Genomic DNA, 26388 nt, shown 5'->3' on the forward strand with positions numbered 1-26388 from the left:
GGGAGGAAATGGGTGATAGGAACGATGAGAAGATTAATAGTAATGCAGACTTAGTAACTAGTTCGACAATGTTGAGGGGAATATTTGTTTAGCAGAGTGATGGCATTTGGGGAAAAACTGTTCTTGTGTCTAGTTGTTCTGGTGTGCAGTGTTCTACAGGATCGTTTTGAGGGTAGGAGTTGAAATAGTTTATGTCCAGGATGTGAGGGTCTGTAAATATTTTCACAGCCCTCTTTTTGACTGATGCAGTATACAGGTCCTCAATGAAAGGCAAGTTGGTAGTAATTGTTTTTTCTGCAGTTCTAATTATCCTCTGTAGTCTGTGTCTCAGTTTGAGAGGCTAAATGGACATTATTTTAAGGCAGTGAATTACATGTCTGAATTATTTTTGCAGGTTTAAACTGTGTGGATCTTAAAATAGCTATGAGATACATAGGACTATATCTTTTGTAATATTTAGAAGAGATCCAGCATACCTATAGTCAAGAATTGTATTGAAGGTAAGAAACAAAGTGATTGCCTGCCTTGATTTTTGTTTTCTTGGTAGAAAAAAAAAGTAATAAACCAGATAACGATTCAAGAAACAGAGTAATGCTCATAGACAGATAAAATTAGTTCTGTGACTGCCTAGATCCTAAGAGGTATTAAATCATGAAAGAATGGACAAAAATGCATAGTGGGTTGTAAAACTGCTGTACCCTAGACCAGGAGTCCTCAACCCCTGGGCTGTGGCCCAATGCATTCAGTCCCAGCTGGGTCATGCCAGCAGCAGGCAAGCATGTGCACAAATGTGCAGCTCCACATGCGTGAGTGACAGGCACTTGCGTTCATGCACGAAGCTCCATTTGTGTGAGTGGCAGGAATTTGTGCTTCCACCCTCCATGGAGCTGCACATACACACACACCTGCCACTAATACAAAATCTCCCTTTCCCTCCCTCCCCCACCGGTTCACCAAGCTGGAAAGGTTAGGGACCACTGCCCTGGACCTATTCTATGTTGGCTAAGATTCTGGTAGAATCTTTAATAGGTTTGGAGAAATGCAGCTTGGGAAAAGTTTTATTAAAGCACATTTAAAAGTTCATTGTGAAGGAATATAACTTTGGTGAAGCAATTCAGGGACATGGAATTCACTGAAATTAATAGATCATTGGATTCCCCAAAAAGCTAGGTGTTCATCCCAATGTACCAGAAGTCCTCTCAGTCTTCTTCCTCAGTGTTAGTTAGAATACTTTCAGATTGGGTGGCTTCACAATTGTTTGCAGCCTTGTTCTCAACCTGCTTATTGTGAACTCCTTGAGAAAAAAACAAGAGGAGCTCCAGAGCAGATCAAAGCAAAGGAACAAGGTTGCTCCTCTTTGTCATAACTCAGAACAGCTTTAAGAGTGCTTTCCTCAAAATATCAGAAATTTTCAAAACTTTGCACCATCCTAATTCTATAACCTTATGAAGACAATGTTTTCTCAAAACTCTCTCTGTTTTTGATCCAAATGACTAATTCCTAAATTTTTAGCTTCAAAATAATGATTAATAGTAAAATATGTCACATAATGTCTGAACTTGCCAGTCCCTTTTTTCTAACACCTTCCCCCAGTGCATTACTGATTAGATAAAAACACTAAAATATTTGAAAAGATACAAAAATATATTTACAATTGTATTTGCATGATCTCTAAACTTTAACTGAGTTTGGCAACTTATTGTATTATGTAGTCTTAGTCTCAGACTGCTCAGCAAATCCTGGGCACTCTAACAAACCACGCTGTAGCCGAAGGAAGCTTCAAACAGGAAACAGGTTTATTTGTTCTCCAGGCTTGCTGCAGACAATGCTGAGTTCAGTTCACGATAACACAAAGTCGGCGTTGGGCTCTACCGCAACCCAACCCCGTTTAAATAGCCACGCCACTCAATCGTTCAATCAGCGATGCTTCCGGGTTTTCATCTCCACACCTGCGCAGCTCTGCCGCCCCAGAGACTAGAACGTAACAACATCCGAATGCCCCTATCCCGACCGCGGAGTGACCGTCCACCTGCCTAGCCGCTAGCACCCCCCATCACCGTGAACAAGTGAATATGTCTTATTCCCCCCCCCCCCAGTGCAGCCCCTGATTCGTCTTCTCAGAGTGGCCTGGTTTTGCATGGCGATCTCTTTGCTTTGAGTTTATCCCCAATGTGTCAAGTGGAGAACGTCTCAACAGGGGGCTCCCTCTACCAGGAGTCCACCTGTAAGAGATAAAGGAAAGGGTTAGTACAAGTTTGTTAACAATCCATCTACTTACCCCCTCCGGGTTTATGAGGATATTTTCTGTGATACAGCTTTCTCAACCTATTCGCCTAAGGGCCTCCATAGGAACAACACTTCTCGACACTTAGAGTATCTGCCATTCTGGGCTTCTGGAAACCAGACTTCACAATCTTCTACATCAGTCTGGGTGTAACAGGGAAGTACATATACACATGTGCTTATTACTTTAGATAAGGGGTTTCAAGCTCAAGGCCCATGGGCCGGATCCAGCCATGGGGTGCTTAGATCTGGCCTGTGGTGCCTCTGCCAGCAAAAATGGAGCCTGGGAGAGCCATGTGCTCCATTTTTGCACCGTGGGCCACTCCTTCGCTTTTTGCTGGCAGAGGGCTAGCAAAACAAGCTAAAAACAAAACAAAAGGAGAAATGTTTCCCCTTTTTCATTTGAGCATCCAAGAAGGGACAGGAAAGGAAAGGAGAAAGGGAAAGTGGAAAGACAAAGAAAAAGAAGGGAAGATGGGAAGAGAGCAAGGAAGGAAAAATAAGGAAAGAGGGAAAGGAAGAAGAAAGGAGATTGAAGAAGGAAGGAAAAAGAAGAAAAGGAAAGAAGGAAGGAAGGAAGGAAGGAAGGAAGGAAGGAAGGAAGGAAGGAAGGAAGGAAGGAAGGAAGGAAGGTAGATTATAATGAGAGGGAGGGTCTGAAGGAAGTCTTGCCTTAGCACTTGGACACCACAGGTACCCTTGACATGAATGATATTGAGCTGGCCACACCCACCCCAGCCCCCCAAGGTCAAGCACAGCCCTGATGCGGCCCTCAGTGAAATCGAGTTTGACACCCCTGCTTTAGATGGATATAATAAAACTCATGGTTGATCTTCAGAATCTAGATGGATCAGAAGTATGTTTCTGATAAAAGAAAGCAAATTATTTTTAAACAATATGTAAATACTAGTTAATTGCACAAAACGCGAACATGAATATAAATGCTATTTATTATGAACCTAGTTTCCTGTTGATGCCAAATCTTGCTAAGGCTCTGACAGATGGGTAACTAATGTCAGTCTAGATATTAGCCCATTTATAACTTTCCAAAAATAACATTTTTGCCATTTATCCTTAAAACTTGCTAAGTCCTTAAATTTACATTTAAAATTTCATTTGTTAAGGATTGAAGGAAATTATTTCAATGAATGCTAACAACCTTGCTATTCTGAGGATTTTTAATATTTAAAAAGCAGAAAAAAGTAATACGAAAATTGACTAAGAAATGAGGCTTGGCCAAGGTTTATGTCCACATAGGCCACATTATAGTTGTGAGTTAGATTGAATCCTTTGATTTCCAGCCATACTACTCACCAGTTGATTGCAATATATATATTTTTCTGGAGAGATTTTGCTTGCCAGGGTCTGTCCTCTGATCAGCAATCTCAGCCATAATGTCATCCCCACTCCTTTTTTCATGTCTTTACCTGAAGTCCCATTGCCACTGAAACATTGTGCCAGTTTCTGAAATAAGAAATGCACAGGAATAGATTACTGGTTTATCACTCACATGACCAAATTTTTGCTGCAAAAGTGCCAACAACCAATGAATGGGAGCAAATAATTAAGATCTTCCAATTGGATATCACCAATATCTTTGCAGCTCAGATTTGGTAGCCCTAATTATGATGCCTGCTTGCTTTAAAAGACTCATAAATGTTACCAATCATTTTTCCAAATATGATTGCAGCATAAAATACAATTTAAATTGCTTTGCTTTTACAAACTACAAAAATACATTTTAGCTGTGCTTTTTCAGACTATTAATAGAATGCCATCAAATGTTCTAACTCACACCTATGCCAACATTTTTCTCACAGAAACACATGTTGCAACCTATGTACTAGTTAAACCTGTATATTTAAAAATGCTTTTGCATATGAATTCTTTTGAAGACTGTTTTGCACAGCTTCCTTCTTTTATTTATGTAAGAACCATACATGATGAAAGATTTCCCTCATTAATGAAGTTAATATAATCCTTATGCTCAGAAGGGCTATTTAGGATGATCTGACAATTGTCCTTAGTTCTAACAGCAAGTTTGGGCATTGTTTCCAAACAGAACCTGATCTTGGTGGGAAACAAAGAGAATGAAAAAGTGACATAATTGAAATTAAGAATTATTCTCCTTTGCATACTTCTGTTGTCAAACTGCAATAGTAGCAATTATAGTAGCAAAAACAAGTATATTAACATTTATTAAATAAAGATCTTAACCTTTTAAACATATATTTCTCAAGTTTTTTAATCTACCTACGTAGCAGGATACATTGACATCTTTCAAAACACAGCTTTTGAGAAAATGTTTCATTGACTGTGTCAATATAGAGCAGGGGTGTCAAACTCGCATCGTCATGTTGTTGTCACTTGACATATCACTACTTTTTCCCTTCGCTAAAATGGGTGTGGATATGGCCAGCATGCGATGCATCCTGCCCGTGTGCCACGAGTTTGACATCCCTGATGTAGAGCATAAATGCCCCAAATCAATTAACAATCTATATAATTTGGAGCAATCATAACCACCAGTACAACTGTATGAGCTTTATTCTACCTTGTTCTGATGGATCAATCAATCATTTTTGTGCAAATTTCTAAAGAGGCCTATTTTCTCGTGATCTGAAAGTAAATGTGCCTATGCCTTATAATCCGTGCTAAACTAATATATCACAACTTCCCCCTCAAAATGGAAACTGTGAAAATGATTTCATTTGAATGTCTTCTCCACATTTTAGCAAGCTATTAAAAAAATTAAAATAATTTAAATGTGAGAATAGTTCTCTTCTCCCTGAACAAATTTTCAGTTTATTTCAAGTTGTTAATGCAGCTATTTCACAAGGCAATTTTTAAAGTTTTCTATATCTTTTGTTATTGTCTTCTCAGATAAATTAAAGAAGAAATTTACATATTTTTGCTGCTATTTTGGTAAATTTATAAAAAAGAAAAATACAACCTCTTTTGAATCAGACTAAAAGTATAATGATAATAATAATCCAGTTACAGAGAAAGAACTGGAAAAAAATCACAAAATGCAAAAACCTGCAAACAGAAGTAGAGCAACAGTAGCATAGGAAAGCAAACATAGTACCAATAGGCACCTTGAATGCAATCCCAAAACATCTGGAATACAACTGGCAACACCATTGGCATTGACAAAATCACCCTCACTCAATTGCAAAAAGTAGCTTTACTTGGAATAGCTTCCATCCTTTGACAATACTTTTAACAGCATCAAACAACATCTGCTTATCCCAGATCCTTGGGAAGGCCTCAATAGGTGGATAAAAATGCCAGATCCAGTCTAAACATCTGGATGACTTTGTGACCAACCATAATCTAGCATTATTTTAAGCAAGCAACATCCAGACAGCTTCCCAGCCACAGGTGTCTCCCATTGATCTTCCTAGGCTTGCTGTTCTGAAACATTCTGGAGTACTTTCTCTATTTTATGTCAAAATCTATTCACCTTAATGTTTCTTCTTATATTTGTTTTTCCCCCTATGCTTAACTGTTCCTTTCTATAAAAAGAAGATTGTTCCATTCACAGAGTTTTCTTTTTTGTTTTTGCACCTTTAATGTCATTATACCGTATGCTTTTAGAAGTGTAACAACTAGTACTATAGATGTTAATCTAACACTGATTGCATTATAGAATTGCATAAATGCAAATGGTGAAAATTCCACTTTTAATTCCTTTCTCAATAGTTCCTAACATAAAATCTGCAATTGTTACAGCATCACACTGATTTTTTCTCAGTGAACTATCTACTGTGACTAAGAGTTCTTTTCTGATCAATGTATGCTAGCTTGAGCCAATTCCCCTCAGCCCATTTTCATGCCAAACTACTATGCTGCCTTTACCTAGCAGTATTCCAGACCCAGGTTTTCAAGATGAACATGTTTGTAGGAATTGCAGAAAGAATTCCTTTCATAGTGGGGGGTGAGGGGGGGGGGGTAGAAAAGAAAGAGAAAAGCTTAAGATCCTTTCCACCTTTTTTTGCAAATTTTCTCTCCCAAGGTTGCTTTGTAAGTGAGAAACAGTAATCAGGCTAAAGTTACACATTGTTCCCTGTAGTAATGTTAAATCCCACTTCTGTTGCGTTTAAATTAGTGAGTGTAATACCTGTTAGAATGAATATGGTTGTACTTCTAAAATCAATTCAGAGTTCACCATGATTTAATTTCTTCAAAACAGGCTGTTAGTGAAATGAGATAAAGCATATCTTAGTCCTTTGCATCTATGGGTGCACTTAATTCAAGATCTCCCTACTCCCTACTAACTTAATTAAAATCTGAAGATCTAAAAGGGCTGAAAATCTGAAGAATGCTATTACTTATCATATTTAGAAACTGCCCATCTCCCTCATGTGTGGTGCAGTGGCTCAGCAGTTAAGACATTGGGCTTGTCGGCTGGAAAGCGAGCAGTCCAAGTTTGAGACCCAAGGTCCAGCGATAGGGTGAGCTCCTGCCAACCTAGCAGTTCAAAAGCATGCAAAAGTAAGTAGATAAATAGGTACCACTTTGGTGGGAAGATAACACCTCTCTGTGACCAAATGCTGGCCACCTGACCACAGAAATGTGTTTGGACAACTGGCTGAATGGCCTTTGAAATGGAGATGAGCACCGCCCCCTAGAGTTGGCCGCGATTAGCAGAGTAAACTCTACAGGGACTCCTTAACCTTTAGCATCTCCCTCATAGAGCAACTCTGGGCAACGTATAAATACTCATAAAAACATAAAAACTATATATAAATATTATAATAAAAACAGTTAACAAGAATAAAATACTTAAAATTCAGAATTAAAAAGGCATTAACCAGCCCCATGGCTATCAATATTAATAGTATATGTTAAAAATCTTCCCAAACGGCAAAAATAAATAATAAAGGGCAAACATTTCACTGCAAACAAGACCTTAGCCATAGGGGACAGTCTGTAGTCATATCTTCTCACTCTCTCCTACAAATATATGCATGGCTGCTCCTTTCTCTGGCTCATTCTTTTCTCCATATCTATCTCTCCAGGAAAACTGAGCTAATGACATTTTTTAAATAGGAGACTTAACCAAGTCAATCTGACTGAAGCCAGAAGACTGTATTATGATTCAATTAAATCAGTTTTCCTTCATATAAGTACCTGCACCCAGCTGTGTTGAGTTATTGAAGAATGCTCCTCCCTCAATGACTCAAGCCTACAGCATTCAGGGGATTCACCCAATTTCCTTCCAGATCCACTAGAAGCAAAGAGCTCATGCTCCATCACAAACTGAAGTAATAACACTAGGCTCTTTGCTAGGGTGGGCCAGCATCATAAATGAATAAACAATGGGCAATGTAAGTTCCTGAGTGAGTCATGTACATGACTGGAGTAGCATTAGGGGAATTGAAAACTGAGGTGCAATGAACATATACAACTGCTTTTGTATTCATGCTATAACTTAAAAATTAAAGAAAGAGCTATGGTTGTATTTTATTATATCATAATGTTCAGGAAATACAAGTGTAAACAGAGATTATGTTACATTATTCTAAAACAGATTTTTTTTAATGCCACATTGGCAGAATACAGTGGCTTTCTAATCAAAGTGAATCAAAATCTGGATCTACTTTGAAGTTTCATTCATGATCCAATTCTTTGTAGCAGATGAAGAAAGAGGTCAAATTAAACTGTATTGGCAAATCAGGATATGAACTACATTTTGGGACTGGTGGATGCCATTGTGTTGTACAACTATTATGGCACTATAGTTCTGGTATAGTGGTCTGCTCAAGTTGTTCAAAAGATTTAATCAGCCATCAGGGAGACAAATACCTGCTAAGCTGTGGAAATTCATAAGATCCATACAGAACAGTGAAATGAATTTTTATCAAAGAAATTGCATTGACTGATACAGTTTTTCTTATGTATGAGGTTATAAACACACATTGTAATGGGTTATATTCAGGCAGTTACATTGCAATTTTCCTTGCCAGTCTAAATGTGTTTCTATTAATCAATTGGGAGAAATATTGGAATAAGTTGTCAAAATAACATTTTGTATCATTTTGTACATAGTTACTAATCTGTTAAATTGCATTTTGTAGCTGCATTTTTTCCATAGAGGAAAAAAAACGGGGAAAACAGCCATACTGTGGATTTAATATGTTGTAATTTTAAGACAACTTGATGTTCACCATATAGCTAAAATTTCAGCTTCTGGCATTGTATTCTTCTCTATTGAGGTTGGAAGGGCAGAGGAAGAGGGCAGAGGAAAGGGTATGCAAAAGAAAAGGAGAAAGGGATCTTCAAGGAAAGGAGCTGTTGACATGCACTTTGGAGCAGAACAGCCAAGGTGATTGTCCTCAATAGAGTATACTCACTCTGGCTGTTTTGCTCCATGTCAACAGCCACTGTATTTTGCCAATTAAAAAATCCTTTCCTTTGCCCTCTTTATCTGCCCTTCCAACAGAATATCTACTATTGTGACAGAAAAAAGTAAAAGAAATTTCCAAAAAACAAAATTGCATAATTTTAATATACATAGAGGAAAAACCTGCATAGAGTTTACTTGCACAATTTTAATATACACAGAGGAAAAACTTCAAAAATATTTATTATTCTTGAAAAGTAGCTACAAAGCAACATTAAATGTTCTGATCTCATCTGAATTTTCTGGTATAAGCTTGCAGGTTATTTGGTCTAATATTGCCCTCTTGAGGCTCTGATATTTGTATGAAAAGAGAACAGGAGAAAAAAAATCATGGTGAGTAAATCTGAACTTTTAAAAACCTTCAATTTATTGTGACTCCATCTCTGAAAATATTTTTGATCATTTCCATAGGCTCCTCTGGAGTTTTCACGAAGCTAAATAGGTCTGAAAAGAGGATTGCACGATGCTACTCCAAACTCAGGTGAATAAATTGTAGAGTTGTCCTAGACCTTAATCCACAGCAAATTCAGTTGTATGCATATTTATACACATGTACTGTGTTAGGTAGAAGTTGTTGTTTTGATTTATAGCTGAGTCAAGTCTTGTCTTTGAATTGCTTCATTCTAGTCCAGTTCTTTGACCACTATATAAGACATGTTCTTTTAGTTCAGTGTGCAGGATTATAATCTAAATGTGTGAGCAGTATCAATTCTTCACAGGATCAATGTGAGAAGAACCATTTTGTGCATTATTTTCCAAGAATTTTAACTTTCACTTCATGAATTTCATATGAAATAACACGTAAGATCCAGATGATCTAAACTTTTAACAACCTTTCCTCCAAAATGTTTATAAAAATTCTATAAGGCACTGCCTACTTAAACCATAATATATTTCAATAATGTAGAAAAGAGAATGAATTTAGGATTTTTAGAATCCATTCATGTGAAAGAGTGTGGAGCAAACCCTGTATAACAGGGGTGTCATACTCAAGGCCCATGGGTCAGATCTGGCCTGCGGGGTGCTTAGAGCTTACCTGTGGGGTTGCCCTGGAAACAGTGAAAGACCGGCCTGTGGTGCCCTCCCAAGCTCCATTTTTACTGGCAGAGGGTTGCAGGAAACCGTCACAGCCTAAAACAGAGCTTGGGAGGGCCACAGGTGGCCCTCCCAAGCTCCGTTTTGGCTGGAAGTGGGTTGCAAGAAGCCATTACAGCCGAAAATGGAGCTCGGGAGCCAATTTTCACTGGCAGAGCACTCGGGCCGCCACAGGCGCCCCCGACATGAGTGATGTCGATCTGGCCCCACCCACCCTGGCCATGCCCACCCCAGCCCCCCAAGGTCAAACACAACCCTGATGCGGCCCTCAGTGAAATCGAGCAGGGTTTGACACCCCTGCTGTATAAGAACATAACAAAAATAAATACTGTATTTTTTGGACTCTAAGATGCTCTGGACTATAAGATACACCTAGCTTTTGGGGAGGAAAACAAGAAAAAAAATCTGCCTCTGCCTCCCAGCAATTTGCCTCCTTGCAGCAAACAGCCTAGTCAGCTTCAGCACAGCCTGATTTAGCACGAGCAGCTGACTGAATTAAGGACATACCATGGAGATTCAAAGATGACAAAATTTGAATCAAATTGGGCGGCGACAGCAGCAATGGGCAGTGACGGTCCCCGCAGCCTGGAACAGCTGATAGGAGGTATTCTGGGAGGCAGATCCAACTGCCAATCAGCTGCTTGTGCTAACTCAGGCTGTGCTGAAGCTGACCAGGCTGTTTGGTGTTTGCTGCAAGGAGGCAAGTTGCTGGGAAGCAGAAGGGTAGGGTGGGTGGGTGGGGCTTCAGCAACATTCACTGTACAGTAGAACTTCTGGTCACGACCATAATTCGTTCCATAACATTGGTCGCAAATGGATTTGGTCATGACCTGAACCTAATTTTGGAAATTTGGTGCTTACAAAAAAATGGCATGGAAGGGGAAATTGGCTGCAAAAAAAATTGTGAATTTTTTGGTCAGAACCCGATTTGGTCATGGTCAGAAGTGTTCATAACCAGAGGTTCTACTGTATAAGATGCACAAACATTTCCACCCACATTTTTTGGGGGGGGGGAGTACGTTTTATACACTGAAAAATACAGTATATGGATTTGTTTTCATTTTTGTACTTATTTAGGTTCCTGTCATAGTATTCTTGGAAAATATCATCGACCCCACCTTATTCCTGTGATTCATTTGTATTAAGGAAGATAGTAAATCACTGTTTGCGTTTAGTAAATTAATGGTACTGAGTTAACAATTACTCACAGATTAAGCCAGAAAACCTTTGTGATAGAGTCATGGGATTGGAAAGAGCCATCTCTGAATACTGGCTGGCTACCATCCACTTGGATGCATTCAGTGAAAAAGAGCCCAGTACTTTTATGAATGATTGAAACACTCTCCACTGTTCTTATTGTTAGGAAGTTTTATTTTTAACACTCAATTGGAAACTGCTTTCCTGTTTAAATCCAATGGAATTTTAAATATCCATTTATCAGTTTAAGGTGACACTGGGAAAGAATGACCTGAAGGGACATCTAAAGAACTACTGTGAAAATAATTATAAGCATCTGTTAGATACGGAATATCCCTGATCTCTGTGCTTTCCGCTGTGCCCTCAAGACCCTGATGTTTCAACAGGCGGGGCTAAACATATGAACATGTGAATGATTTTTTTTTTAATGTTATCTAATTCTGGGTTTTATTTAATTGATCAAACTAAGTAATAATTTTAATTAGCAATTTTATGATGTTTGTGTGTCTGTATTTTTCTTGACTGTACACCGCCTTGAGTCCTATGGGAGAAAGGCGGTATAGAAATATAATAAATAAATGTTTGAATCTACTCTGAGTGTCAGGTCCCATAGATTCCTATAAGGCTGGGGTCATTCTGTTGGGAGCGGGGAGGCTTGGGAGGATCTCTGTATGGGGTTTCTGTTTCTATTTCTTGCTTTGCCTTGCTGTAACATTCAGGACCTTGGGAGGGGCGAAAGGAATGTGCCTCGAGCCAGCTGCCTTATCTTGTCTCCAGAGAAGAGCAGCAGCATTGCCTTGGAGACCAGTGTTTATCAGCTTCTCAGCCTGAGTGTCCCATAACATCTTCACACCTCAGAATTGGCTGGATGATGTATTGGACTTTGGGAGGAGCTCTGTCTGCAAAAGTTTAATCTAATGTTTTAAATGGGAAAACTTAGTTTCTGCCAAGGGTGGGTTCTAAAATTTTTTACTACTGGTTCTGTGGGCATGGCTTATTTTGTGGGTGTGGCTTGATGGTCATAATTCTTTAGGATTTAGCAGAGGTACTGGTCTACCAGGCTTTTAACTGCTTGCAGAGCTGTACCGGTCTACCCATTTGTTCTTGGAGGCACCGGTCTACTCATTTGCTTTTGTTTTTGGAGGCACCGGTCTACCCATTTGCTTTTTGAGCACTCTGGTCTACCACCACACTGCCTTTTAACACTGATCAGCTGTAGGGCGGCCCTTTGAAGCCCCGCAGCAAGAGTTTAAACATTTTTTTTCCTTCTAGCCGATCAGCTGGGACTTGGGAGGCAGCGAATAGATTGGGTAAGAATAATGCGGGGAGGGGGCGGGAGGACCCAGCTCCTGAACAAAGAGAACTTGTTCAGTGACATCATATCGTCACCGCTACCGGCTCGGTGGAACCGGGCGGAACCGGGAGGAACCCACCACTGGTTTCTGCCTATATCTCTTGCTATCACAATCTTTCAATAAAAGTTTCCTTTTGAAATGGCTTTTGTTTCAAGAGTTCTGCTTTCTTGAGAAGACTGATGAGGCAGGACCTTACACTGAATCTGATTCTACATATGTCCTGAGGAGTTGAGTGAAGTACAATTTAGCATGATTATCTGGGAAGAGTTGAAGCCTGTTGCTCCTGAGGCAGTAGACAGAGTCTTCCCTCCTGATTGGTGAAGACTTCCTGAGAGAGAATGTATGAATGCATTCTTGAGAGAATGAATGGTTTCACTGGGTCTTACTCACTCATCCATCTCTTGTCTTTTTAGGGGATATTGTTGAGAATGTAGTCAGGTTGCAACTGCAGAGAATCTTGGAGGAAATGGTTCATTTGGATCCTTTTCATTTGGGTTTTAAATTGAGAGGCAATACTAAGATGGCATTGATCATACTTGTATCTGATCTTTGGTGGGATTTGGATGTGGGTGGTATACCCATGTTAGCCCTCCTTGATCTCCCAGCAATTTTTAATGTCATCAACCACAGTATCTTTCTGGCCTGGTTTCAGGGGTTAGATGTGGAAAGCACAATGTTGCAGTAGTTCTTTTTCCTTCTGGACAAATTCCAGTTGTTGTTTATGGTGGTAAGATAAAACCCGCTTTCAGGTCTATCTTCTTCTAACTCCTATTCAGCTTCTGTATAAAATGATGAGGGGATGGCATTGATTGTTAGCAGTGGCAGGATATAGGTGATATTAGTATGCTAATGTTATCCAGCTATACATGTCAACCGGGGCCAAACAAATTATGTTATTAAAGTTATTTCTCAATATCTGTGTGGGAAAGAACAGGCTATGGTTTAACACAAGCAAGATTGAATGGTTTGGAATTTGGTGGTCCCCTGCTTCTTGGAATTTTCCATCCTTCATTCTGGATGAATGGACTTCCCTGGACCAAAATAGCACTCTATTTGGAGATAACTTTGGGCTCACAGCTTCTGCTGGAAAAGAGTTTGTGCACAAATCCAACTTGTGCACCAATGGCATCCATTTGTGGATCAACAGGACGCACTCACAGTTGCTCATGTCTTATAACCTCCTGACTATTTACTGCAATGAACTGTAATAATGTTGACATTTAAAACTATCCCGAATCTTCAGTTGGTCCAGATGTAGCTGCATAGGCAATTCTGAGCACACTATGATACACTCCTGAAACAGCACTACTCCATGGGCTGTACTTGTTCATGGAGTCTTATGGATGCTGATTATCACCTATTAATCCTTACAAGCCACAGGGCCAGATTATTTATAGGACTCTCTAATTGTCTCTGTGCTTTAATTAAAAAGAAAAAAAAGAGGAAGAGCTAGGTGCCTTTTTCAAATATAGGGCTAGGTAAATCCTATGCATGTTTGTTTAGCTTATGAAATCCAGTATCACTTATTGCCATGTAATTTGATATCAAATAATTTTGACTATATACAGGTAATCCTTAATTTACAACAGTTCATTTAGTGATTGCACTGAATAGATAGATAGATAGATAGATAGATAGATAGATAGATAGATAGATAGATAGATAGACAGACAGATAGATAGATAGATAGATAATAGATATAGTCAAGATTATTTGATATCAAATTATTGATTTGAATTTCTGAATAATTTGTCTTCAGGTGAACATGGGAGCCAAACTGGACTTTCCTATAAACTGGATACTATTTTGAAACACACATGCTATATTGCATCTGGAAGCTCATGATCAGTTTATTCTATCCATGAAATCCACAGGCTTTATCACTTCAAGATCTAAATACTGTAGGTGCATGCAATCCCTGCAAAATAACTCAGATAGGAAAATGGGGGGGGGTGTTTGCTAAGGAATCAGGTATGTTTTCACAGTTAAAAAATATTAAATTAAACAGGCAGTCCTCGCCTTCAGGCATCATGTAGAAACCTGATTTGAGTGATGGAGGGGACATAGTTTGGATGTTGAGTTTGGCAATCCTCAATTTACGACCACAATTGAGCCCAAAAATTTATGCTGCTAAACAAGATATTTGTTAAGTGAGTTTTGCCACATTTTATGACCTTTCTTGCCACAAGTGAATCACTCAGTTAAGTTAATAACATGGTTGTAAAGTAAATCTGGCTTCCCCATTGACTTTGCTTATAAGAAGGTCACAAAAGATGATCACATGACCTCAGGACACTGCAACCATCATAAATATGAGTCAGATGCCAAGCATCTGAATTTTGATCACATGACTATGGGAATGCTGCAAGGCTTATAAGTGTGAAAAATGGTCATAAATCACTTTTTTTAGTGCCGCTGTAACTTTGAACAGTCACTAAATGAACTTTGTAAGTTAAGTTAAGGACTACCTGTATTCTGCAAGAAGTCACAAATTGAATTCCCATAATTTCCAAATAGATCTCCAAAAGTGTTGCTTAGAATCTTTTAGGCAGTATTAACCTAAATGGAGTAATTGTGTGATTCAAAGCAAATCAGCTTCATAAATAAAGTCTTATTTATTTATTTATCACTTGATTGCTTTCACTGTACAACTCAGCTTTTGAGCTGGAAAGCTGATATTAAGCTGAATAATTTAAAAAGTGAACCAAGAGTTTGCTGTTGGCAGCAAAAGCAGTTTAGAAACACTCCTGTTACTAGTCCTAACATGTAACTAGCTGTTCATTTGTATTTTCCTTACCTATCATTAATGTTGGGTGGAAAATGAACATTTTAGGATGGCAGAACTTCCTAATGTTGGAATCAGACAGTCCTGCATTTAATTGCCTGTCTTTCCAACAATTTTTGAAATTCCATTCATTTTACAAACATAATACTTTTACTAATATCTCAGATTTAGATGTGTTCCTTCAAGATAGGTTGCTTTCCATCATCAGGATTATATTGCTTTGTTTTGTTTAATCTGATTACAATGACGCTTTGGAAATTTATGTTAATCTTGCTTCAAGGATCTACTTCATATAAGCCAGCATGCAAAGGGATATAAGCAACAGTACAGGGTTTGTTTTAATTGCTAATAATTGCATGGCAGCCTCTAATGAGTCACTGGAGGACTTTATCCCCTCCCTGCATTCCAGAGAGCTCATATTGGGTGTGGAAGGGGAAGAGAGGCTTGTGAAACAGAGATTCCTGGCAGCAGTCAACAAATCTTGATTCTAAAATAGTATTTTATATAAGGATTTCACAGATAATACTCTTTTTTTAATGCACTGATTTTTTTGGGGGTGGGGGGTCTAATCACATTTCACCAAAGCTCAACAGAGTGCTGGACATCTGCTTTTCCAAATTCCAAGAGTAAGTCTGGATGTCTCATTTTGCCTCTAGTTTTCTTTTTTAAATGTATGGGACAATTTTTTCAGCCATGCTAATTGTTTTAAAGCATTAAAATGTAGATGCTCCCTGGAAGATGCAACACTTATGCCTAGAGTGTTGTTCTATTTGAGTTTCCTAAAATTTTACAGTTTGTTTTCCAGTGGAAGATGTTTTACCTTGCTAGATTATTTTGTAAAAGGTAACCAGCTCTCATTAATTGGAAAAAAAATCAGCCTATAAAAAGTTTGCTTTCAAGTACAGTATTTGTTTCCACTATCAGAAATAGAAGCATATATGTTCGTTTCTAAATAAACAGCATGCAAAATAACAAAATGCAAGCCATTTGCATCTCTTTGACATAGCATATGAGAACTCAAAACTCAAAGGTGTGCCATGGTCTTCCCTTAAAATCCACAAGGTTTAGTAAAAATTACTGCTAGATAAAGATGCCCAGGGTTTAGATTTCCAGTGTTATATGTTGTTTCTGTTTATTTCTCAATTCTGTTTACTCAGAATTGAGCTTCACTGTATTAAATCCATGTGGAAGTTAGGTAATGGTCTTTTTATATGCACTGATTTTTTAAGGAACTAATTACAGTGCTAGATTAGTTCCTAATCCTTATATCACCTAGATTTTTGGAAGACATCTCCCTTAATGCATATAAAACAGTATATAATAGCCACAGAAAATATAAAGTTACTTAAAGCAGGGTATTCTTGACCTTATTGTGCCATGCCCCTGTTTGAGAGTCTGATGAAACCTGTGGACCATAAAAAAGTTACGTAAATGCATAAAATAAAATACATAAATATAGATTGTATTACAAAGGAAAGCAATTATGTTCAATACAATTATCAAAACACTAAAAAGTAACAAATACCGTATATAATGTAGCAATATATGTCTTTCATTATTCCATTAAATCAACAACAGGTTAAATTTCAGTTAGAGAATGGTGAAAATAACGTTTTGGTTTTTCCCCCATCCAAATTCACAGACCCCCTGAAATCCATTCAAGAATTTCTTAAGTAGTGCAGATTAACAACTCCAAACCTGGCGTAAGAGAACTTGGTCTCCAGTCTCCTATCACTAGGAGATAGTTTTAGGAATAAGTACTTTGCTACATTTCATTACATTATTTTTTTATTTCCTCTTCCTTGTCTTTTATTTCCACTTAAAAAACTCAAAAAATTAAATACTTCAAATATGCCACTTGGGAAAAGTATCAAATACCTCTGTGCTAACATTTTGAGATGAGTGATGGAAAGCAGAGAGAGATGTTTCTCTGAAGTTACTGTTGCTATTTGAAGGAAAATTCCCATTGGCACCAGTATTATCCAATTTTCTCCGCAGAGTTGGCAAAATCAATTAGCTTTAGTTTCTGTTAGATAGTTTTCTGGACTGCTCTTATGGCATGCAGATTGCTGATGCTGCAATATACTGCTATATCCTAACTTTGATAGTTTATAGTATAATTTATACTATTGTGATTCAAAATCCTTAAATTCATTTAAAAAATGATTTGACTATTATTTTGCTCTATCTGTGCTACCATAGTTAGAGATACAGCTATTTCATTGGCATCCTTCAGTCTCAAGAGACTATGGTATCGTGCTCTGGAAAGAGGTCCTAAAACAGCATCTAGTGTGACTAAAAAGACCAATTCGAGAGTGGCAATCCCTTTCACACTGAGGACAGATACATTCTGTCCCCTGCCCAGCCCCCAGATTTCGCTGGTTCTGGGACTGCCTTTTTGCCTCAGCCTGCTGAACAAGTGTCTCTTCGAATTGGAGAAGGCCATGCTGCATCTTTAGCCTCCAAGCTAAACGATTGGCCTATAATTTTGGATTTTTTTCTTTTCCACATTGTCTTTGGGAATTAAGGTTATCAGTGCCTCCACCCAACTTTTGGTATCATTGCTCGCTCTATTACTTTGTTATATGTTTGTAATATTAAATTCTCCAGTGGTCTTTGTAATTCTTTGTAAAATTCCACTGGGATTCCATCTGGGCCCGGTGTTTTATTGCTTTTTCGTTTTTGGATTGCCGTTTTTAGTTCTAACATCGTTATTTTTCTGTCTAATGTTTCTTTTATGTTTTCTGGTAGTGTTGGGAGGTTTCTCTGCTGTAAATATCTTTTAATGTCATATTCCTCTATATTCTCCCAACTATATATCTTACTACTATATTTTCCTTTTCTTCCTTCTGATGGTGTGCTATCCCTTTTTCATCTTCTAGTTGTTGTATTAGTTTCTTTTCTTTTTCTTTTTTTAATTTATAAGCCAACCCTCTTCCCGGTTTATTAGCATTTTCAAAGTAGTTTTGTTTGTTTGCTCTAATTTTTTGCACTATTTCTTCTTGTGTAATTAGATTAAGTCTATGTTTGATTATCTCTTTCATTTCTAATTTCCTGGTTGTGGGGTTCTTTCTGCATTTTATCTTCTAATTTTCCCAATTTCTCTTCCAATTCTATATATTGTTTTCTTTATTTTTATTTCTTCGTATAGTATATGCTATTGTAAGACCCCGGATGTAAGCTTTAGTTGTGTCCCACAGGTTTTGTGTAGTTGTTTGTTCATTCCAATTTTCCTGTAGGAAAAACCCTAATTCTTTTTCTATTTGTTGAACATAATTTTTTTCTTTCATTATCCTTTGATTCATGGTCCATCTCTTTTTTCTTTTTTCCTCCCCCTTCCATTTGACTATTATTGGGTTATGATCTGCCCAGGTATTCAGTTTTCCTGTTTTCGTATTTCCTCTATGGTTTTTCCTGTTTCTAGAATCCATGTCTATCTGGGACCATGAGTTATGTGGGTTGGAAAAATACGGATATTGATTTTTTTTTGTGGGTTAATTTCCCTCCAAATATCTTTCAGATTTAACTCTTGGGTCATTTCAAAGAACGTCTTTGGTACTGTTCTCCTTTCATAATTTTTTTTTTATGTCCTGATTTGTAGTCTTTTTTGGGATCAACCACCACATTGAAATCTCCTAATATGCATACATGATCTATTTCCAATTCTACAATTTGTTTATGTAATTTGCGGTAATATTCTTTCTGTTGTGTGTTTGGTGCATATATGACTGCAATTAATGTTCTTTTTTGTTTTATTAATACCTCAATCAATAACGTTCTTCCCTCTTTATCCGCATATATTTGTTTGGGTTTTAATCGATCTTTTATATAGACTGTGATTCCTCTTTTCCTTACTTCTGTTAGGGCCAAAAATATTTTACCTAATTTAGGGGCTTCCAAAAGATTACCTTCTTCTTTTTACAAATGGACCTCCTGTAAATATATAATGTCTGTGTTTTGTTTTTGGAGTTTAGCAATTATTTGTCTTCTCTTTATCGGTGAGTTTAATCCGTTTATGTTAACCAAAAATAATGTCACTTCTTCCTCCATTCCACTACTTATTTGTCACCCTTACTTCCCTCCTTTGTCTCATTTCCTTTTGCTTTCTTGTTCTCATTCCTTCTCTTTCCTGGGTCTCAGTATCACTTCTCTCTCTCATATCTTGTTCCAGTCCCTTTTCCTCTAGCTATTATTCTTCTTGACTTCAGGTTTCCAGTTCTTCTCTGCTGTCTGATTCTTCCTCTATATATTGTGCATAAAATTCCTGAGCCTTATCCATTGTGTCTATCCTTATTTTCTTATCCTGCCATGTTAACAACAATCCTTCTGGCATCAACCAGTGAAACATTATTTTATTTTTTATTAATTGTGTTGTAAGGAACTGGTAATCTCTTTGTTTCTCTCTTATTCTCTTTGGTATCTGTTTGAGAGTTATGACCTCTCTTCCTTTGTAGGTCAATTGGTCATTCCTCGTTCTTCTATAAACTTCATCCCTGACCACTCTTTTTGCAAACCTTACATGTATCTCCCGTGGTAGTCTGTGTCTCCTAACGTAATTCGTTTGCACCCTATATATTTCATCAATGTTGTTCCTTAATTCATTTTTATCTATTTGTAGTGGGTCAGCTAGAATGTCTTGCAGACAGGGCCGGATTTAGATGAAAAGAGGCCCTAGGCTATTCCACTTATGAGGCCCTTTCACCTATAGTGAAAGTGTAATTTTAATTTTGCTAACAATTTGAATGTAGGCCCCTCTTGATCTTGAGGCCCCTCTTGATCTTGAGGCCCTAGGCTGAAGCCTAGTTAGCCTATAGGAAAATCCGGCCCTGCTTGCAGATATTTCATTACCAAATTAGGTAACATCATCAGTACTAGAAGGGAGTGGAGTTTGCTCTTATTTTCATATACTAGTGGCTTACCCTGTCAGTGTTGATCAGTTGCTTCACAAACAGTGTTTTGATTGGTGCTGGGTCTCTACAGCCTCAGGAAGAGAAGGGCTATTCTGCACCCCTCCCTCAAATGTTCTTTAAAATACAGAGTTTCTCAGCATTCATTCAGGAATCTCCAATATGCAAACTGTGGTTACTCATCTTAAAATGAATCTTCTTTACTTGGAGCTTCAAAATTTGCTGTTTGCTGGGAAGGTGTGTAGCTAAAAGTCAGTCTCCATTTAGTCTACATCTGACTTTGGGGATATTTCTTCATAACCAAACAAAAGTGTATTTTCTGTGCAGATCACACCCCTTGCTTGCTGGATCTGGATGTCACAAAGCAAAGCCCACATTTTGTAATTAACTCCCATGCCCTGTTTTGGCTGGCAGAGTGCTGCAGGAGGCTGAGTGCTGTCACACCCATGCCCACCCTGGCCACACAACCCAGCCACACCCACCCTGGCCATGCCCACCTTGGCCACACTCCCAGCACCACGCTTCCAGCAGAGTGGATGATTACTCTTCACAATGGCAATGCCCCCAACTAAGGAACTATGACCAATTTATGGCGGCACTTCATTGGTGGTTTGAGGATCCCCAGCCAAAGACAAGGTTGGGACCCGACTGAAGACCATTACTCAGGAGCGGAGATTGGTGGCAGAATACACCCAGGAGTTCTGTGAGCTGGCCTGCCATCTGGCCACTTGGCTTGAGGAAATCCTGATGAAATGTTACAAGGATGGGCTTAACAATGAAGTCTATCACAACTGCATCAAGATCTCCAATATTAGTATGTATTGGCAGATAAAGTTGAGATAGACCTAGCCAGGGACTGGCACCATAGCAAATACAAAAGGGGCAAGCCTTCCCCTTCTGCTCATAAAGATTCCCCAAAAGCTGCCAAAGGCGGGTCAGAGCCCAAACTGAGGTCCACAGCATGCTTCAAGCGTGGGAAAGAAGGACACTGAGCAGCTGACTGCCATTCTGCCAAATTGAGAGATTTGGAATGACTTTCAGTGTGAAACTTTTGCATGTTTTGACTCAGATCTTGCCTTGCTTTCGCTGCTATCATTTCAAACTTAGTAAAAGTATCTTTTCTTTCTTGAATTTTGAATGGATGCAGACCTGACAGCCTTCTAATACTTTGTGAAACCTTGTACTTTATATTCCATGTGCTGCTGAAACCATTTCAAGGATGGAGAAAACTTACTTAAGGTCACTTTCTAGTTCTTTTTTATCCCAGATTTGTGAAGGCTCAATACCAACTAATCATCTAACTGAAGCTTGACTTTCAAGCTTTGTTGTTCCTGTTTTGTTTTGTTTTATTTTGCTTTGATTTTTTTTACTTATAATTGTCTTTTACAACAGTTATAATTATAAATTTAAATTGACTTCTTATTCTAAATTTGCAATATAACTTTCATTTTTTTCTGTTATCTATTTTTCCAAGCATCAAATTCATATATCATAATTTTTTTTCTGTTTTACACAGAAACTCCAAAAGGGGTTTTCAATCAGCATTAAAATTAATCAGTGCCTTTTGTCTAATCATCATACATTCAGTAGTAAAAGTTCATCCTCAAAGCATTTGTAGTAAGAACCTAAGAATCTATGTGGTCCTGATGCTATTTGTGGCTTAATTTGTTTTTATGCTTCAGAAACTTTCCTTATTGTCCATTCTGTATATGGTTTGCTGTAAATTTTGTTTTTTTAAAAAAGAATCATCTATTTTTTAATGTGAATATCATGTTCTTTATACATCTTAGAGTAATATTGTTAAAACTGTAGAGCTGTAAATATACCGTGTTTCCCCAAAAATAAGACCCTGTCTTATATTTTTTTGAACCTTGAAATAAGTGCTTGGCTTTATTGCCATGTGCTCAAAAGCCTGATTGGGTTTATTATCAGGGGATGTCTTATTCTGGGGGAAACAGGGTAGTATTTATTGCACAATTAATACAGTATCTTCCTCTAGAAGTTTCAAAATAGCAATAGCATTTAGACTGATTTACAGTGCTTTACAGCCCTCTCTAAGTAGTTTACAAAGTCAGCATATTGCCCCCAACAATTTGGGTTTTCATTTTACCCACTTCAGAAGGATGGAAGGCTGAGTTAACCTTAAGCCTGGTGAGATTTGAACTGCCAAATTGCAGGGAGCTGGCAGTCAGGAGAAGTAGCCTGCAGTGCTGCACTCTAACCACTACACCACTGAGGCTCATCATTTTCTTTCTCTTTTCTTAATATGTATGGTAACAATTTATTTACAAATTCAAAACAATTTTCCACAACATCCTTCACCTTTATTTCCATTTCTTTAACTTTTAACTTTAATGTGGCTTAGGCCCGGGGTACTTGCAGGACCATCTCCAGCTGTTCTCCCACTGTCCTGTGCGCTCTCACAGAGTCGGCCTCCTCAGGGTGCTGTCGGTCAAAAAATGTCGGCTGACGGCCCCCAGGAAGAGAGCGTTCTCTGTGGGAGCCCCGACCCTCTGGAATGGATTGCCCACCGAGCTCAGGACAGCCCCCGACCTTCTTTCCTTCCGTCGTGAGCTGAAGACGTGGCTCTTCCATCAACTCAACTGATCCGTTTGGGGGTACACTGTCATAATTTTAAACTGTTTTAATAGGGTTTTAATAGGGTTGCTGATTTTAATTTTATTTCATTGTGATTTGTATTGGAATTTGTCATTTTGTAAGCCACCTTGAGTCCCCAGGGAGAAAGGTAGCATATAAATCGCAATAATAAATAAATAAATAAATAAATAAATAAATAAATAAATAAATAAATAAATAAATAAATAAATAAATAAATAAATAAATAAATAAATAAATAAATAAAATGTAACAGCTTATTTTTTTCTGGTGATTTCTTTAATTCTCCCCCTTGTCTTTTTACTTATTATTTTTTTTAAAAACTATTATTATTTTTTTCAATCTTCTAGTATTAACTCTTTTTGTTGTAGCATTTCATTTAATATCCATCCGAAGGAGGTAAAGTTTACTATACATACAATATAATTTACTTGGACTTCAGTAAGACATTTGATAAAGTAGAATGTAACCTACTACTTGATAAAATAGAAAAATATGGGTTAGACAGCATCACCACCAGATGGATTCGTAACTGGCTGACCAACCACACTCAACATATAGTCCTCAATGGAATTGCATCTACATGGAGGAAGGCATGGAGTGGGGTACCCCAGGGCTCTGTTTTAGGCCCAGTACTCTTCAATGTCTTCATCATTGATTTGAACAAGGTGATAGATGTGGAACTCATCAAATTTGTAGATGACACCAAGCTAGCAAGAATAGCCAACACTCTGGAAGATAGGCTTAAGATACAGAAAGATCTTGACAGACTTGAACATTGGGTACTATCTAATAAAATGAAATTTAATGGTGAAAAAAGTAAGGTTCTACATTTAGGCAAGAAAAACAAAATGCACAGATACAGTATATGTGATACCTTGCTCAATAGTGGTGACTGTGAGAGGGATCTTGGAGTCCTAGTGGACAATCACTTAAATATGAGCTAGCAGTGTGCTGCAACTGCCAAAAAAGCCAGCACAGTTCTAGGCTGCATAAACAGAGGGATATAATCAAGATCAAGTGAACTGTTAATACCACTTTATAATGCCTTGGTAAGCCACACTTGGAATACTGCATCCAGTTTTGGTTGCCACAATGTAAAAAAGATGTTGAGACTCTAGAAAGAGTGCAGAGAAGAGCAACAAAGATGATTAGGAGACTGGAGGCTAAAACATATAAAGAACGGTTGCTGGAACTGGATATATCTAGTCTTATGAAAAGAAGGACATCGGCAGCTGTAACATGGCTTAAGGATTGGATAACTCTTAAAAATAAAAGGGTACTAACAATAGGCCATGATCTACAACTTGGCTGGCACACATTCATCTGGGAGGGAAAAAATAAATTTCATACGTATTTTCGGAGACATCAGGTAAGAGATGCCTTGTTAGATGTGTGGGGGAAAATCAAGAGAAATTATTACACAAAAATCCTGAGGTGGCTATCAACCATGGAAGCAATGATTTACCCCTATGTATTAGACTGGAATAAGGTAGTGACATACAAAGAGTTATTGGATGGGCAAGGAAAACTTAAATCTAACCAAGATTTAAAATCTCAAGGAATAGAAATAGATTGGTGGCCATATTTACAAATTCAGACAAGGTATAAAAAAAAAATTAGAAAATTTTGGCTTACAAAGAAAACAAGAATTGGACAAAATGTTATTAGGGATAGAAGAAAAAATGATAACGAAAACTTACAATTGTTTTTAAAAATTCAAAATGGAGGAGGAAACAGTGAAAGAGACCATGATAATCTGGGCCAAAAAATTTGGATATAATATTGAATTGGAATATTGGGGAAAATTATGGGGGGAAAATTATAAATTGTGAAGGAGGGGTTCTGGGTTCGAATGGACCGTGGTCCGATACACACACAAATGCACTGAAGCATGGAAGTTAACAGAAGAGTCTAGAAAAACTATTTAATTTAATAAAACACATAAAAACAAAACCTACAAGAAGGCATCAACAGCCTAAAAGATTCTCCTCTCCTCTCCATCTTTGTAGTGACTTCAGCATGCTCTCATCAAAGTCTCATCTGGTCTCGAAGTGAGGAGAGGGAGGAGAGATGATCTGCATGGTCATCTCCATCTGCATCATCTATCAGCATCATCTATCAGCTTCATCTGAGTAAGTGATCTGCTTCTGCTGCTTATATGCTCCTCTACTGACCGTTAGAACGTGCAGGAAACTCAGAGCCAGGAAGCTGTGCTCTGATTGGTTCATTCAAACTGTTCAAACCAATCAATCAATTAATTGCAGCAATATGCTGAGAGGTTTTTCCTCTAACAATCCCCTTCTCTGCAATAATTGATTACAGAAATACATGTACATACAAGTCATGAGCATATACATTACAGTAGTAAGAAATACAATCTTACATAGTCATAGATATCTTATCCAAGAGATATTGGTGTTGATCCCTAGGCAATAGCTTTGTGAGCAAGTCTGCTATTTGTTCCTTTGTCTCACAGAAAACTGTCCTAACAAAACCTATCCTGGTCAATTGTCTGACATGTTTATATTTGATGTCAATGTGATGCGACCTCTGTCCCACTGCATCAGCCTGTGAAATATTTGTAGCAGCTGTGTTATCCTCATGAATCTCAATAGGATACACTGGTTCTTCCCACAAGTTTATTAGAAGATCTTCAAACCATACCAGATCATTAGATGCTTTCGATAAACACACATATTCTGCCTCAGCAGTCGAAGTTGCAATTAACTTCTGTTTAACTGAGTACCAATGGACGGGACTCCCATTCAGAAATATGACATAACCTGAAGTACTCTTTCTGGACTTAATGTCCCCTGCCCAATCAGCATCTGCATAACAACACAAACTTGGCTTATCTGATATGTCTGGCTCCAATAAAAGTGAATGTTTAACAGTGTTATTTAAATATCTTAAAACTCTTTTAATTCTACTCCAGTGGTATTGAGTGGGATTCTCAGAGTGTCTGGACAAAACGTTTACAGTCAAACTGATATCTGGCCTAGTCCAGCTTGCAATATACAACAATGATCCTATCACTGATTTATAAAGTGTCTTTTGCTCAAAAGGTTCACTTTCAGCATACATATTTTGAGGAAATCTGTCTGCATGGGTGTGTCACAAGGTTTGGCCTCTGTCATGTTGCATCTTTCTATCAATTCTATAATCTTGTCCTATTGGGAGAGTTCATACCCTTTCTCTGTCTTTACAAATTGGACTCCTAAGAATTTATCAATTCGACCTAGAGGTTTAGGGCAAAATTCTTACTTAACTCCTTGGAAAACATCTTACATCGATCCTCAGACTTGCAGACATACAAAATATCATCCACCAGAACTGTTTCTTTAATAACTTGGTGATTTTTAATGAACACACATTCATCAGCTGATGAGATTGTAAAACCCATCTGTTTTAAACTACTGGTAAGCATTCGTACCACCTTCTGCTAGATTGTTTAAGACCATAGAGGATTTTATTTAAAAGCCAAATATCATTTCCCTGGTGATCTACACCTTGAGGAGCCTTAACGTATATTTTCTTATCTAATTTGTTGTGTAAGTATGCAGTTTGTATGTCAAATTGGTACAAACTCTCCCCTTGTATGGCAGCTATAGTGAGTGCGGTCTTCACACTTTCAGGCCACACTATAGGCGAGAAGGTGTCAACATAATCATCAGGGAATCTTTGTGAGAAACCCTGTGCAACCAACCTCGCCTTGTAAATAAACCTCCCATCTTCAAT

At 37.9% G+C, this 26388-nt stretch overlaps 1 long non-coding RNA gene across 1 annotated transcript in view; it reads left to right on the plus strand.

The window, feature by feature from the left end:
* LOC148113397 (uncharacterized) overlaps positions 1-26388 on the plus strand; it is a 197296-nt gene that overhangs the window by 141323 nt on the left and 29585 nt on the right. The window contains exons 3-4 of the long non-coding RNA XR_015728216.1: positions 9104-9173; positions 24660-24782. This is a non-coding gene — a long non-coding RNA (uncharacterized LOC148113397). The remainder of the gene's footprint in view (positions 1-9103; positions 9174-24659; positions 24783-26388) is intronic.

Source organism: Pantherophis guttatus, chromosome 5 (assembly GCF_059756535.1).
Source record: "Pantherophis guttatus breed Tessera chromosome 5, ASM5975653v1, whole genome shotgun sequence".
In the NCBI taxonomy this organism is placed as follows: Eukaryota; Metazoa; Chordata; class Lepidosauria; order Squamata; family Colubridae; genus Pantherophis; species Pantherophis guttatus.